The sequence below is a fragment of the Suncus etruscus genome, chromosome 12 (genome assembly GCF_024139225.1).
Source record: "Suncus etruscus isolate mSunEtr1 chromosome 12, mSunEtr1.pri.cur, whole genome shotgun sequence".
In the NCBI taxonomy this organism is placed as follows: Eukaryota; Metazoa; Chordata; class Mammalia; order Eulipotyphla; family Soricidae; genus Suncus; species Suncus etruscus.
The window spans coordinates 9,867,524-9,883,117 of NC_064859.1; the positions used below are offsets into that span (position 1 = coordinate 9,867,524).

Here is a 15,594-nt window from a genome sequence, read left to right on the forward strand (position 1 = left end):
TTGGGATTGGCTCACTGTGGTACATTCAGTTGCAGCACAGGAACACATTCTGTCTTATGCAGTGAATATAGGCCTAAACCTATGTTTTAACCATAAAATTAGGGGGTCGTCTTATATGCTGGAAAATACGGTAGCATTTTTTTTTTCTTTTTGCTAAATGGTGTATCTCCAGGCACATAGAAAACTAGAGCCACATTTGTGGGTATCAGTAAAGGAAGCATTTTCCCCCCTTTGGTCATATAGCCAAGTGCATTTGAGTCAAAGCCTGAGTTTCTGTGACCCTTTATTAATCTAGGGTCCCATAAAGAAAATAACACTATTTCTCATAGGGACCCATTTCTTCTTCCAATCAGCCACAACAAATTTCCCTTTTTAAACAAAACTATACTATCATTTACTAATTCAATTCATTCTGGTTGTTTCCAAATTTATTTTCTAATTCTTATTTATTTATGGTTTGGGGGACACATCCAGTGGTACTCAGTAATTGATTACTCCTGGATCTGTGAAAAGGAATTACATTTAGCTGGGCTAGAGGGAACCATATAGGATGCCAGGAGATTGAACCTGGATCAGCAGCATGCAAAGAAAACATCTCGCCCCACTGTGTATTATCTCCTCAGGACCAAATCTCTATTTTCTAATCCTTAATCCTTGGTTACCTCCATTTCTTAAAATGATAATGGCAACATTTCCTTGCTTGCAAAATCAAGTTATCTGTATTTAAATTGTCTATTTCTTTAGAGGTTATAATATTTCTCAATTCAGACCATCTATAATTTCTAAAAAATTTTCTTGGGGCCCGGAGCGATTTCTGAGTACATAGCCAGGAGTAACCCCTGAGTGTCAATGGGTATGGCCCCCCAAATAAAAACAAAACAAAATAAAAAACAAAACTTTTTTAACCTGTTCTATCTTGCTAATTCCATAAAACTTTGCCTGACTTATTCTATCAATTACTCAGACCACACTAATCTTTCAAGGACATTTATCTCTAATTAACATATTTCACACAGCAGAGATAAAATTTTCACAACTCTAATTTAATTTTCCATTCTATATGCAATTAATACTTTTCTAAAGAAACTGCATTCATGCCCTTGTCCAATAACCCAGGAAGTACTTGATGATGAGTTCTTTCCATGACACGATCTCAGAATGTAGATAGATTCCTACAGCCAGGTTCGAACAAACTCAAAGATTTCACTTCAGAATGATTTATTTATTATACTAAATAAAACACCTCTCCATTTTAAACCTAATAATGCCCTCGGTTTTCCTACGTGGTCAAAGGGTCTTCTGTTCGAGTCTCTAGTTTTGTTTGGGCTATTTTTTAAGTAGTTACTAGCATCAGTTTGCTAGGAAGTAATTATATGTCATTGAATCTCATCTAATTCCTCATTTTGCTGTTATTTTTCTATACTATTACCCAGGACAGAATCTTCTGCCTAAAGATATGCCACACTACAACCACCGACAGCTCAAATGGAAAAACACAAAAACATACAAACAAAATCAAGAGTTACAGTGCTGAAGGGATCTTGGAATCCTACAGTTCAACCCTTCGTTTACTGAGACAGGTATGTAGGCTTATTCAAAATCTGAGACAGAAAGTACCTGCAAGGGACCCCTATCTGTTGAAGTCCAATTCTATTTTACTCATTTCATCTTAATGAAATCTAGATGTTTCTTTTTCTCTCATTCTAAGCTCTAGCATCTAATCTTTGCTAAAACACGCCATCCTTGGCCCCTCCCACGTGTGAGTATTTTCTTCCATCAAAAAGAACATTAGAATGGGAACACATTGGAGAGAGGAAAGGAGCTTGAAAAACCGCCTAACTCATAGCTGCTAAGGCAAAGCCCACCATGTCCCAGACATGTCTCAGTCCAGAGGTGTGTATTTATGCCCAGGGTATCCCTTTGCACCCTAGACTTTTCCCCTCACTCTGAAGATCGTGGCCTCCAGAGAGTCACTGGTTCATCCTCCTGCTATGCGCGAGACGGTGCAAAGCAAAAGGTGATTAAGAACCTTGGGGCCTGAGAAATAGCATGGAGGTAGGGCATTTGCCTTGTATGCGGAAGGTCAGTGGTTCCAAACCCGGCATCCCATAGGGTCCCCCGAGCCTGCCAGGAGCGATTTCTGAGCGTAGAGCCAGGAGTAACCCCTGAGCGCTGCCGTGTGATACCACCCCCCAAAGAGAAGGAGCTCCAAGGAGCTCCAGGCACAGGGGCCTCAGACGGATGACAGCCTGGGGCCCAAAGAAAGGGTGGCGAGCGCATGGCCGCTTTAGAACCAACAAACGGGCCCCCCAAAGAGGCCACTCTGCAGGGGGGCTTGTTTGACAGCCTCCAAAAATGCGCGCCAAGGTCCTCCCTGACGTCCTGGGGCGGGCGTTCGGCAGACTCTGGCGCCAGGCGGGAGGGCGCCGGGCCGGGCAAGGTCAGAGGGCGCGTCCGGGGGAGGATCGGAGGACCTGGAGGGGCCGGCGTCTCCCCCAAACGCCCTGCAGAGGGGCCTGCTGGAGGCGGCAACAAGCTCGAGGCCACCGCCGGGCCTGCGGGGACAGGAGCCGCGAAGCCCGCCCGGCACCCCCGGAGGCCCCGTCCGGCTGCGTCCGCCCCTCGCTCCCTCCGCGGGGGTCCCGGAGCGGGAGGAGGCCACGTCCCCTCCCCAGGCTCACCGGCCCCGGCCGCCGCCTCACCTACGCCGGCGCTGGCCTGTTGTGGTGGCTCCGAGGGATGGACAGAGGGACGGACGCAAAGACGCTTCCGGGGCCCCGCAAGGGGCGGCACTTCCGCTTCCGCCGCCTGCGGGTGGGACTTCCGGAACGGGGACTTCCGGGGCGGGGCGGATCGGCGCCGCGAGTGGCCTTCATGTTGGGTCTGTCACCTAGGACTCGCGGATCAGCGGCCATGTTAAGTGTGGCTTCCTGAATAGGGAGGGGTGGGAAGGAGGGGCGGGGACTCCATTGGCTTACCAAATACGGAGATCCGGGGCGGGGCGGGACCTCTCCATGTTGGGTGTGTCACCCAGGCCTCGCAGCTCGGCGGCCATGTTAAGTGTGGATTCCCTAATACGGAGATCCGGGGCGGGACGGGGTGGGGCGGTGCAGCCCCCATGTTGGGTGTGTCACCTGGGTCTCGCGGATCGGCGACCATGTTAAGTGTGGCGTGCTGGGCTGCCTGCCTGCCTGCGCGCGGCCTTCCTTGTTCATCTCCTTGCCTTCTGCTTCCCGGGAATGGAATAGGCGGGCGTGGTTCCGTGTTTGGTTTTGTTGTTTGGTTTTGTTGTTTTGTTTTGAACCATGGAATCGATACTTAGGCAGCTGTCGTTGGATAATTTCGAACCACACGTTTGTCATTTGCAAGATAATTGGTTGCCACAGAAGTTTATATATATATATTTATATAAATATAAATAAAATAATAAATAATAAAATAATGATAAATAAAATAATAAATAAAAATAAAATAAATAAATTTTATATATGTGTGTGTATATATATTTTTTACTTTTTCACAATCCCAGCAAAGAAGATTTTGTTGGGGAACCGACCTGTTGCTTAGGTTGATTTTGCACTGGGAGGACTAGGTGTGTGAGGCGGACTGGGTATTTAAGTTACCCTTCTATTATGAGAAAGAATGTACACAGTATTTCTTGTCAGAGACAGCCAGAGATCAAACTCTGATATGGAATAAAGCAGGACAAACCAGTCTGTGTGGCAAGAATACATAACCTAAGGCATTGACTAGCCCAGAGCCCTAAGAAATATCAGTTTCCTATCAGGCATATATTCCAGGAAGCTTGAGACATCTTTGAAGCTTTACTATCTTAAGGTGAAAATTGGTTCCTGTGTAAAGATACATATAAAGTTTAATTACAGGATGCACCCTGTAGAGACTGCCTGTAATGGCTGTTCCATTTTGGTTCCTCTCCACCCCCTGCTTTAATTGTGCTTAAAAGAGCCTGTACTGATCAATAAAGAGACCCCTTGATAAGACACTTTATTTGGTCTCCATCTCTTCTCCCCATCCCCCATTCTCTTTACAGGCTGGATCCCCTCTATAAACCCACGAAATAATGGAGTCCTGCAGGACGGGACAATTTCTCATTTAAAATAAAATTGTATCTATACTCAAGTGTGAGAAAGAATCAACAGGATGAATGGACTTGAAACTGTCTCAACAGAAACTAGGTTTACAGAGGATGTGTTCAATGTCAAGTAGATGAACTAAAACCGTTATGATTTCCGTCGGAATGAAGCCTTCTTTAGAATTCAGAGATAGATCTTGGAATCCAGACGTTCGTGTCCCTCCCTATACATAAGTAAAAGTAAGCTAAAGTAACAAAGATTTGTTCTTTGATTTTTGTTTTGGGGTCACAATTGGCAGTTCTCAAGGCTTGGTCCCAACTCTGTGCTCAGGGATCACTTCTGACAGTACCCATGTGACTACATGCAGAGATCAATTCCTGGGGAAGCTTGTGTAAAATAAGGTTCTAAACCTTGGCACAATTACCAGGAAATTCAAAGATTTACTCTTAATCAAAATAATATCATATTTTTATAAGAAGAAAACATCTTTTGATACTAACACATATACCCATTCTTGGTTTTTATTATAATGCTTTATGGCTTCAAGAATCAAATTATGTATTTTCCCTTTTTGATTTTATTGATCATTTTAGAGAAGTTGTTGTCCAATTCTACTCTAAATTAAAAGTCTTTTTAGCTTCTCTTAAAAAACTGCTAGAAGAAAAAGATAACTAGATTGAATGGATATAAAAACATCTGATGGCAAACTTAGTGTGCATTGATTGAAACAAAAACAAACATGATTTGCAAAAACATGAAATGCTTATGCTCAAGAAAAGACTTGGTTACTAGCTTTTTCAACTGTAAATTGTGGCTCCATATGGAGTTGCATAACTTTTAAAATATATTTCTATTTATAGACTTACTTACTAAAACTTCATTAATATGATTTTTATAAACCTGTATACCTACGGCCATGTAAAATTTTCTTGGATGAAAAGAACTAGCAAGTGGAAAATGTTTACGGAGCCTCCCAGAGTCTTTGCTATTCTTTTCTTGGTTGTTTGCAAGTCAACTTATTTTCTCTCTTTATTGTGGTTTGACTGGAGCTGTTTCAGCTTGTCTCTGCAGTCACATCACTGCCAAGCCATGTTTCTTTTCTTTTTTTCTTTTCTTTTTTTTTTTTTTTTTGTGTGTGTGTGTGGTTTTTGGGTCACACCCGGCAGTGCTCAGGGGTTATTCCTGGCTCCAGGCTCAGAAATTGCTCCTGGCAGGCACGGGGGGGGGGGGGGGGGGGGGGCATATGGGACACTGGGATTTGAACCGATGACCTCCTGCATGAAGGGCAAACGCCTTCATGCTATCTCTCTGCAAGCCATGTTTCTTAATTTGAGCTTCTGGAAAGAAAAGTGAGTGAAATAGATCCTCATTATATGTATGTACTATTCATCTTAATCCTGACATTTATATTCTTACTCAAGATAACTCATATTCTTTCTCAAAGTAAAAAGGGGGTGGTCTTTATATAATAACTGATACTCAACTACAATTATGTCTGTAATCAAGGTGCTTAAATAAAAATATTATTTAAAAAAACATAAACTATGGCCGGAGAGATAGCATGGAGGTAAGGCGTTTGCCTTGCATACAGAAGGATGGTGGTTCAATCCAGGCATCCCTTAGGGTCCCCGAGCCTGCCAGGAGCGATTTCTGAGCGCTGCCAGTTTGACTCTAAAACCAAAAAAAAAAAAAAACAAAAACAGAAAAACATAAACTTATGCTACTTGATTCCTTTTTATATATTTGAATTTAAATGAGTGAAGCAGTAGTTTTTTGTTGGTGGTGGTGGTGGTGTACTGAAGAATAAGAAATAGTATGAGAAATTATCTGGCACTAAACCTGGCATAAAAAATAGAAGACATTGATTAAGCTTATTTCAGAGGAATTGAATCAATTCTTTAATTGAATATTTTCTTTTGTTTATTATGCCTCAAAAATAAATTCAATGGTGTGGATAAAAATATTTATAATTAAGATGTCTCCTGCCTCAAACTTAGGAAGTGGGGGTGGAGAAAACATATCTTACATGTATTTATACACACCTGAGAGATATTATGAGTACTGAGTCCTGCTGTGCATAATTGCACATCAAAAGTTTAGTTTTAGGGCCAGAGAGAAAGCATGGAGGTGAGGCATTTGCCTTACATACAGAAGGATGGTGGTTCAAATCTCGGCATCCCATATGGTCCCCTGAGCCTGCCAGGAGTGATTTCTGAGCCTAGAGCCAGGAGGAAACCCTGAGTGCTTCCTGATGTGTCCTACCCACTGCACTTTGGCCCCTTCAAGAATTTTCTGTTCCTTATATAATACAGGTTTTCGTTAGGGTCTTGGATTTGTGAAGTATCATCAAGATGACTCAACTGTACAGGAAAATTTGCCTTCTGCTAAATGCCCCAAATCACCGTGTTATTTTTAATTAATCTCCACTTTTAAAATACATTTAAAATATTTATTCCAATAGGTCTAAATTTAGTTTTTCTTTTCTCTTGAAACTTATAAACTCCTTGAATAAAGGATTTTTGGAAGCTTTAACTTTTAAAAGAATAAATTTTTTTGAAGTTAGGGCTCTGAGCTACTTATATCTGTGGATACTTTGCAATCCTGCCATGTGGTTCCTTGTACACTGGGAATTATTCACTTTCTACTTGGAGTTGAACTCAACTGAGAATTTTAACACGAAATTTTTAAAGAAAAATATCCATTTTTAGACATTTTGAGTGAGAAGTTGTATTTATTTGTCAGAAATATAGTCTTGTTTGGAAAGATCTGGTTCAGTTAACACTTTTACTTATTACCAGAGAAACCAAAAGTAAACACTCAGCAGAGATCCAGGATTGTCATGTAAAAATTAACATTTTTTTAAAAAAACCTTCATAACAACCACCATACAAAATAACAACTCAATGTAGTTAAACTTGAACACAGAGAACCTGGAGCACAGAGAAGTTACAGAATAAACTATAGGAAACTTCTAGGAGAAGGACATCATCTAAATTCAATAGTTGTGGAAATCACTTCTGTCACATTCTACTGAAAGAAGTCACCAAGCCAGAACAGAGTTAATGAAAGAATAGAATATTATCTCATAATGAAGAAATAGCTGGAACTATCTGTTATTTTAGCATTCTGTCTAGTTTGTTAATTCTGAACTTATTTGGACATATTTTATTAGTATAAGCATCTAAAATGAGGAATGGATGAATAGTCTTGAGTCTTGACTCTATCATGTGAAATATAACATGATTTTAAAATTATTGTAAAATAAGCATAACATTTATTGTTTTAAGTTTGTTACTTAACATTTTATAGAGACATACCTGATGATGCTGGGGGCCACAAGGACCTGGTAGTGCTAGGAAAGATGCTTGTGGTTCCAGGGCTTAACTTGAGACTTTGTACATACTACTACTTGAGCCCTCTTCTCAGCCCCTTATAAACACTTAAAGTATAGAGTTCAGTGGTAATACATTCACATTGCTTTGTAACTACATTATCATTTACTTCCAGAAAATTTTCATCTTAAATTGAAACAACTATCCAACCCTCCCAATCACATACATTTCTTCTTCTGTCTTTAGATACCCAAATATAAATGAAATCAAAAGTACTGGTTTATTTGCATTTGGATTATTTTATGCAGCCTAATGTCTTCATATTTCACCCACATTTTGTCAGAATTTCTTTCCGTTTAGAGGTGAGACTCCATTACATATATGTACATTTGTGTACATATCTAATCACTTTTTGTCCATCAGTCCCTGGGCATTTGTTTTGCTTCCACCTCTTATCTATTTGAATAATACTGAAATAAACTTAAGTGTGTAATTTTTCTTTTTTTTGGGGGGGGGAGGGGGGTCACACCCGGCAGCGCTCAGGGGTTACTCCTGGCTCTGTGCTCAGAAATCGCTCCTGGCAGGCTCAGAGGACCATAATGGGATGCCGGGATTCAAACCAATGACCTGCATGAAAGGCAAACGCCTTACTTCCATGCTATCTCTCCAGCCTCAAGTGTGTAATTTTTCATTCTTTTTGCTATATCGTCACACGTGGAATTGCTGGATCTTATGATCATTCTAGTAAAACTTTTTAGTAGCAAGTGTACCATTAATATTCTCATCAACAGTATATAAGAATTTCAATTTCAGGTCCAGAGCAAGCAGTGGTGCAGAAGTAGGGCATTTGCCTTGCACACAGCTGACCTACGATGGACTGCAGTTTGATCCCCCAGAGTCCCATATGGTCCCCAAGCCAGAAGCAATTTCTGAATGCATAGCCAGGAGTAACCCCTGAATGACATCGGGTGTGGCCCAAAAACAAACAAACAAAAAATCCAATCTCTCCTCATTTTACTCAGATTAGTTTTTGTGAGATAATGTAACATTTTTAGAAGAGTACCTGGTATACAATAAAAACTCCATGAAGGTTAGTTGTTATTTAAGAAGTTACCAGACACCTTTTTCTTTGGGGGGGGGGCACATCCATCGACACTCGGGTTACTCCTAGCTCTGCTCTCAGAAATTGCTCCTAGAAGGCTTTGGAGACCATATGGGATGCCAAGGATTGAACTTGGGCCAGTCCCGTGCAAGGCAAATGCCCTACCTGCTGTGCCATCCCTCTGACCCCATTTTTTTCTTTTCATCTCATCAAGTCATGAATTTTAGAAGTTTGATATTTAGGAAATAATATTTCTCAACTTCAGTTTCAAAGCATTCTATTCTCATAACAGAAATCTAGAAAAGGTTGCATAAAGATTTTTTTTGTTTGTTTTTAGGCCACACCTGGCAGCACTCAGTGGTTACTCTTGGCTCTACACTCAGAAATCACCCCTGACAGGCACGGGGGACCATATGGAATGCCAGGATTCAAACCACTGTCCTTCCGCATGCAAGGCAAATTACTTACTGCTGTGCTATCTCTCCAGCCCCATGCATAAAGAATTTAAACTTCAAAGCTAGACATAAGGTGGCAAAGTAGGCAAAACAAAACAAAATAAAAAAACACTGCTTACCTGGGAAGGTCTTTTTATTTATTTTTTATTTATTTATTTATTTTTGGTTTTTTGGGTCACACCCGGCGGTGCTCAGGGGTTACTCATGGCTGTCTGCTCAGAAATAGCTCCTGGCAGGCACAGGGGACCATATGGGACACCGGGATTCGAACCAACCACCTTTGGTCCTGGATCGGCTGCTTGCAAGGCAAACGCCGCTGTGCTATCTCTCCGGCCCGGGAAGGTCTTTTTAAACTTTATTTAAAGAAAATGTGTCACACAAAAACGGAGGTGTAGGGAGGACAATTTGGTGATGGGAATCCCCCCTGATTTTGTGTAAATATGTACCTAAAATATTATTTTCAACAATATGTAAGCCACTATGATCAAAATAAAAATTATATTAAAAAAAAAGAAAATGCGTTACATAGTTGACATAATACATTTGTTTCCAGATAAGTGAGAGCAAAGTTATTGGAAAAAAATAGAAAAGGGAAAAAAGAAAAAAGAAAGAGAAAAAAGTTTTAAAAAAGACAAAAGAGAAAGAACAGTAGCAATCATATTTGTGAAAATTATTGTATCTTCAATGAAGTCATTAATACAATGATAGAACGCTTAGTAAGTTCTTTTTGTTAGTTTGGGTGTATTTTTAGGGAGGACAACATTAAACAAATGAAGTTGTTCAGAAATTCAAAACACTGTTACCAATACTATGAATTTTAGGGGCATATACTCATCTGTCAGACCTCCTGAAAGATGGATTATATGGGAGGAGAGAGGGTGCCCACACCCACTCTAAAAAGCCCTATAATATAGTGTGGGATCAATTGGATGCCACCTAACACAGTATATACCTTGTACACATTGGTTGGAAACATCTTTGAATGTAGTACCATAGATTGACCACTAGATCTCTACCCCAAGGTGTGGTCTGATTCTTCCCAATAAATGTACTGGGTCTCTGGAAAATGCTCCCTGGTGTTTCCAGCTTTCCACATTGAGCTGCCTGCTTCTTAGGTGCAGAACACTTGCATGTTAGAATTCTAGAACCCATTTCACCCTCTTCAGTGTGTGTGTGTGTGTGTGTGTGTGTGTGTGTGTGTGTGTGTGTGTGTGTGTGGATTATTTCCTGCATCAGCGTTTGCTTCCAGACCTGCATCTCTCCAGTGTCCTGGCTTTGGAGCTTGAGGCCTCATTTCAGATGATGGCGCCCAAGGCAAGGACTCACCTGATGACTGGTGAGATGTTAATTCAGCGGTTTCTGAAGTGGATTTCACCTGCCTGGGTTTTTAAACTCGAGTCTATTTGGTTCAAAGTTATGACAAGGATTTGGTTTTGGATGGAAGGATCTGGCCTTTCCTTACACAAATTGCTACCTTCTTCTTCCAACAGTCAAGCTAGAACATACTGATGCAATGATCTTTGCATTGGTGCTTTTCCTTGTTATGTTAGTTCATAAACATTGTGAGATGAAAAATATGCTGGCTGATACTCTGACTTAGCACTAAAAATTCTGGAGTGCTTTCAACTGTTTCTAAAATATATAAAAATAATAATAATAATCATAATAATAATAATAAGGCTGTATCCGTTACTATATCAAGCCAAAAGCCCTGAACTAGGTGTTCTGCTGCCCCCTACTGGCTCTAGGCCAGAAGAAACTTCAGTTGTTTCACCTGATGATATTAATAGGATTGGAAAAAGAAACAAAAATTCAGAAGCTGAATTAGAAAACGATCAGTAAGATCATCACTCACTCCCCCCCACACGCAACTCTTTAGAGAGTGTGGAGCGGACCTGCTTCCCCCACAACAGCTACTTATTAGATTGGCATTAGTACAGAATCAGAAATAAGTCTTTCCCATTAGGAAATCAGTCAACCACAATCGCTAGTTCTTAGAGAAATTGGCACTAATCCAGAATCAGAATATAATCCCAATTAGTTTATAAAGCTGCGCATACCTGGGAGGTTTTGGGGAAAAAACTAGGACTTATTTCTACTGAAACAGTAAGTGTATCCGCGACCACCAAGAAGGTGGGAGTGATATAGGGTGGGCAAAAAATGCCTCAGAATAAAAACATGAATGTATGAGGAATCAATCAAACCAAAGAGAAGAGCTTTGGCACTTTTGAAAGTCTAAATATAGCCATGCCTGAATTCAGATCACCTCTCTGTGTCTCTGTCTCTCTCTTCCCTCTCTCTCCCTCTCCTCTCCTTTCTCCTCTCTCCTGTCTTCTCTCTCACTCTCCCATCCTCCCCTCTCCCTCTCTCTCCTTTGAGTTGTTTCTTTAGTGGTTATTCTTACGTAGTTCCATAGTTTGACCAGCAGGGGGTGAAGCTCACTCACTGATTTGGAACATCTGGTATTAAACACAGGTCTATGTTGTCCAAGGGACCTGCTGGGATGGTACAGAGTTATGTTCTCTTAAAGGTCTTGTTTCAGCAGAACGGGGGTGCAGTTGGATAGCCAGGTATGGTTGCAGGAATAGGAAGTCTAATAGGACTAAGGTACAGATTGCATCTTGAAAACCATGAAGCTTCCTGAATCATAAGAAAAATAAAAATGGCAAATAGGAAATAGCACATAGACTTTATCTTTCATACTGCATATACTTGCAGGCCATGCCTCTATTGCTATGTTGAAAAAGAGTTTGAAGTAGTCATTTAGCTTAGATTTTTCTTTTACTAATATTGATTACTGGTGTGGCCATGAGGAGAATCTGGAGGATTCTATTGGAGACAAGAATACATTGCACCATGATGAATCAGTATAACCATGATTATTATTATTGTTATTATTATATTATTATTATTATTTGGAGTTGAAAGCAGTCAAAAGTGGCAGATCCAAAGATTCAAGGCTAATGCATTGCCTTGTAATCTGCCTCCCTATAAAGGTTGAACTCAAATTTCTCCCCTTACCATTATGACAATGATGGTTGGGAAAATCATTCTGGACAAGAACTGGGTGCTGAAAGGAGATAAAGTGATATGCATAATAGTCCTTTAGTAGTAGTACTGCAAACCAAAGGGCATAAAAGGAAATAAGAAAAGGGAAGGAGAGACAGAGAAAGAAAAGAAGTTGAGTAATAATAATAATAATAATAATAATAATAATAATAATAATAATAGAAGAAGAAGAAGAAGAAGAAGAAGACGACGACGACGAAGAGGAAGAGGAAGAGGAAGAGGAGAAGAAGAGTGTTGGTACCTGAATTCTGAACAAGGAGGGACACCATTTTGTAAAAACCACATGGTAGGCTTCTTCTTAGTTTCTGAACAGGGAGAGACACCATTCTGTAAAGACCACATGGTGTGAGCCACATGCTGGGGGTTCACAAGCCTATTTCCATAGACCCCGCCCCAATCTACCTGGCCATAGCAGGTAGCCTATCAGGGAAGGATAAGGGAGCAGTAGGAAGGATCCCCTAGACAAGAGCCAATCATTTTAAGGATCATCAGAAAGCTGGAACCTCCCTATATCCCTTCCCTATATAATCATCATAGCCTTGAGTGGGGCTCATCACCTTTGGGGGATGGCCCTGGCTGGCCAGGCTGGGGGATCTTGTTGGCAGACAGATTAAAGTATTTTGTTTTGTTTTGTTTTGGTTTGGTTTTGGGGGGGCCACACCTGGTGACGCTCAGGAGTTACTCTTGGCTATGTGCTCAGAAATCGCTCCTGGCTTGGGAGACCATATGGATGTCGGGGATCTGTCCTAGGCTAGCTCCAGCAAGGCAGATGCCTTACTGCTCCGCACCACCACGCTGGCCCCCAGGATTAAAATATTAAACTTTATCCCAGTTGTGTGGTCTCGTCCTTCTTCTCTGGAGGAGAAGGAGGAGGAGGAGGAGGGAAGAAAAGAAAAAGGAAGAAAGAACAAAGAAGAGAAGATTGTGTCCCAAAGTGTGTTTAAGCTTTTTTGTTTTGTCTTTTCATTTCAAATGCATTTTCCCTTTCTAAAATCTACATAATCTTGCCTTTCTGATAATGTCACACAGTTTGTGTTATGTTTAATATATCTACAAAATTAACTTTCTACTGAGAATATGTTCACAGACCTGAGCTTGCCAAGAGAAGGGGTGCAGAGCATGGTTGGGGGGACCCTAAGAATATGGAAAAAGTAAAATTTTATTAACACTTAGATGGAAGGTGTTGAAATGTCAATAGCCACGAAACCCTATTTTATTGTAGATCAGTGAGCTTCCATTAAAAAAAAAATAACGGGGCCGGCGAGGTGGCGCTAGAGATAAGGTGTCTGCCTTGCAAGCTCTAGCCAAGGAAAGGACCACGGTTCGATCCCCCGGCGTCCCATATGGTCCCCCCAAGCCAGGGGCAATTTCTGAGCGCGTAGCCAGGAGTAACCCCTGAGCATCTAACGGGTGTGGCCCGAAAAACCAAAAAACCAAAAAAAAAAAAATAACAAAAACTTTTCTTTTTTGTGACTAATCTCTTTTATGTCAATTTTATTTTTTTTGAATTAGCCAAAAGAACCAGTGAGATTTTGGTGTTCCCTCAGGGTGATTGCTCAGTGTCTCAGTCCACTGAATGCTAATCATTCCATTATAGAAAGGAAAAGTCAAGTGCCTGTGGCTTGGGCCGTAGCTTTTAAGGGGGCTTTAGGGTCACTTAGGAAAATTCTTGGCCAACCAGGCTGGAGTGTTGAATGCAAGGGCCAGATAATATGTTGGTGTCTCAGCCCTGAACACCAAGGATCACCCACTCTGGGGCTTCTTGTTGTCTCAGAGATCTTCAGGGATATACGTGTTAGTTCTGGGGGCATGAATGTGGCACTGGGTTACAACAGGATTTGGGAGCATGCCAGGCATAACCCATAAACCTTGCGCCAATTATCCGGCCAACTCAGAAACTTTAGAAGTCCAATGTGCTATCCATTGCGGAACAGAGCCACCTCAACTCAGAGATAATAATTTCTCTAGAATACAACTAGACTTGAAAATCATTAGGTTTAACTCAAAGTGACTTTATTTTCTGGAAGATTGATCTAATGTGGCTTGTTTTCTTTAAGACTGAGAGAGAAAGTTATTTCTGTTTTTACATCCTAAAATCAGACCTAACTTTGTCATTGGTAAGGCACAGAGATTTCAGCAAAAGAGAGAATATGGTTACAGGGACAGAGCATGTGCAGAACCTTGAGCAGAGTGTGAAGGTAGAATGAGCTTCAGTGGTGGGGAAAATGGCTGCTGTTGTTTAACCACTTAGAGTACTCTTATCCAACCTTAGGGTCCCATTGAATTTAGGTGTTTCCTTGATCAGAGTACTGATATTAGCAAAGTTCCCAAAGAGCTTCATTCTGTACTTCTGAATCTACCTTAAATTTTTTGGAACAAGGTGATGTGTTAATAAATAACAAATAAAATATGCCTTATCTCAAATATCATCTATTTCCACATTTTTATTCCTGTCAGTATTTGAAGTGAGAAGTTAGAAAAGTTAGAAATGTTAAATAATTTTCATGAGTTGCTGCCAATTTTCTTGCTATTTTTATGTTTTATGTTTGTCAGTACCATTAAGCCAAAGATCACTAAGAATACTTCTGCTGAACATATAGGTTTTATTATTTATTGCTGTAGGAAGAATGCTCATTATGGAAAGTCATAGGGCATCTCAGTTAAAGAATATTAGAAAGGAATTATTATAGTTTGATTCATTGAAATTGATCGAGGAAAATTACCAAGTGGCTTTGTTTTGGATTTAATACTCTCAGGAAGATGATTCTAATTGGTGTAAAGAAGTATCAGTTACTCCTAATAGTTGTTTTTCTTGGATGGTTTTTGTTTTTGTTTTGGATCATACCTTTGCTGTGCTCAGGGCTTACTTGGGGATCTGTGTTCTTGGATCTCTTCTGTCAACCAATACTCAACATCATATTGCTACCTCAAGACTGTCCTTGAACAAGCTGATTTCACTTTCTAAGGACAGGAGATAAAACTTCTGTCTCCCACTATCCTGGATTTACTCATAAAACAATTAGAATCCTATGTTTTATTACCTTCTCCTCAGAAATAATGTCCAGATAAGATCATGAAGAGCTAATGTTTTTCTCTGCTTAATCATAGGTATGGGGTGACTTCAAATGCTAATGTTCTGTGAAATTTTTCAACTGGAGAACATCAAGGCCTTATGGTGAGGAAGTGTTCAATGTGCAGTAAGGCCAAGTTTGGTTCCTCAGTGTTATAGATGTTTCTTTTTATCATAACATTTAATAATAATTTGCTTTGTTGCTAACTTAAATAGATTATAAAAAACACAATTTTTTTTTTTTTGGTTTTTGGGCCACACCCGGCGTTGCTCAGGGGTTACTCCTGGCTGTCTGCTCAGAAATAGCTCCTGGCAGGCACGGGGGGCCATAAGGGACACCGGGATTTGAACCAACCACCTTTGGTCCTGGATAGGCTGCTTGCAAGGCAAATGCCGCTGTGCTATCTCTCTGGGCCCAACAACACAAATTTTAACAAATATTTTGATTATCACTCAGAGCAGAGTCCAGAAA

At 40.6% G+C, this 15,594-nt stretch overlaps 1 protein-coding gene across 1 annotated transcript in view; it reads right to left on the reverse strand.

Moving 5' to 3' along the window:
- The window catches only part of FBXO38 (F-box protein 38), a 60,843-nt gene extending 58,077 nt beyond the window's left edge, over positions 1–2,766 (reverse strand). The window contains exon 1 of the mRNA XM_049785153.1: positions 2,703–2,766. The gene's annotated coding sequence lies outside the window, so the exon portion shown is untranslated. The remainder of the gene's footprint in view (positions 1–2,702) is intronic.
- Between the last annotated feature and the right edge of the window lie 12,828 nt (positions 2,767–15,594).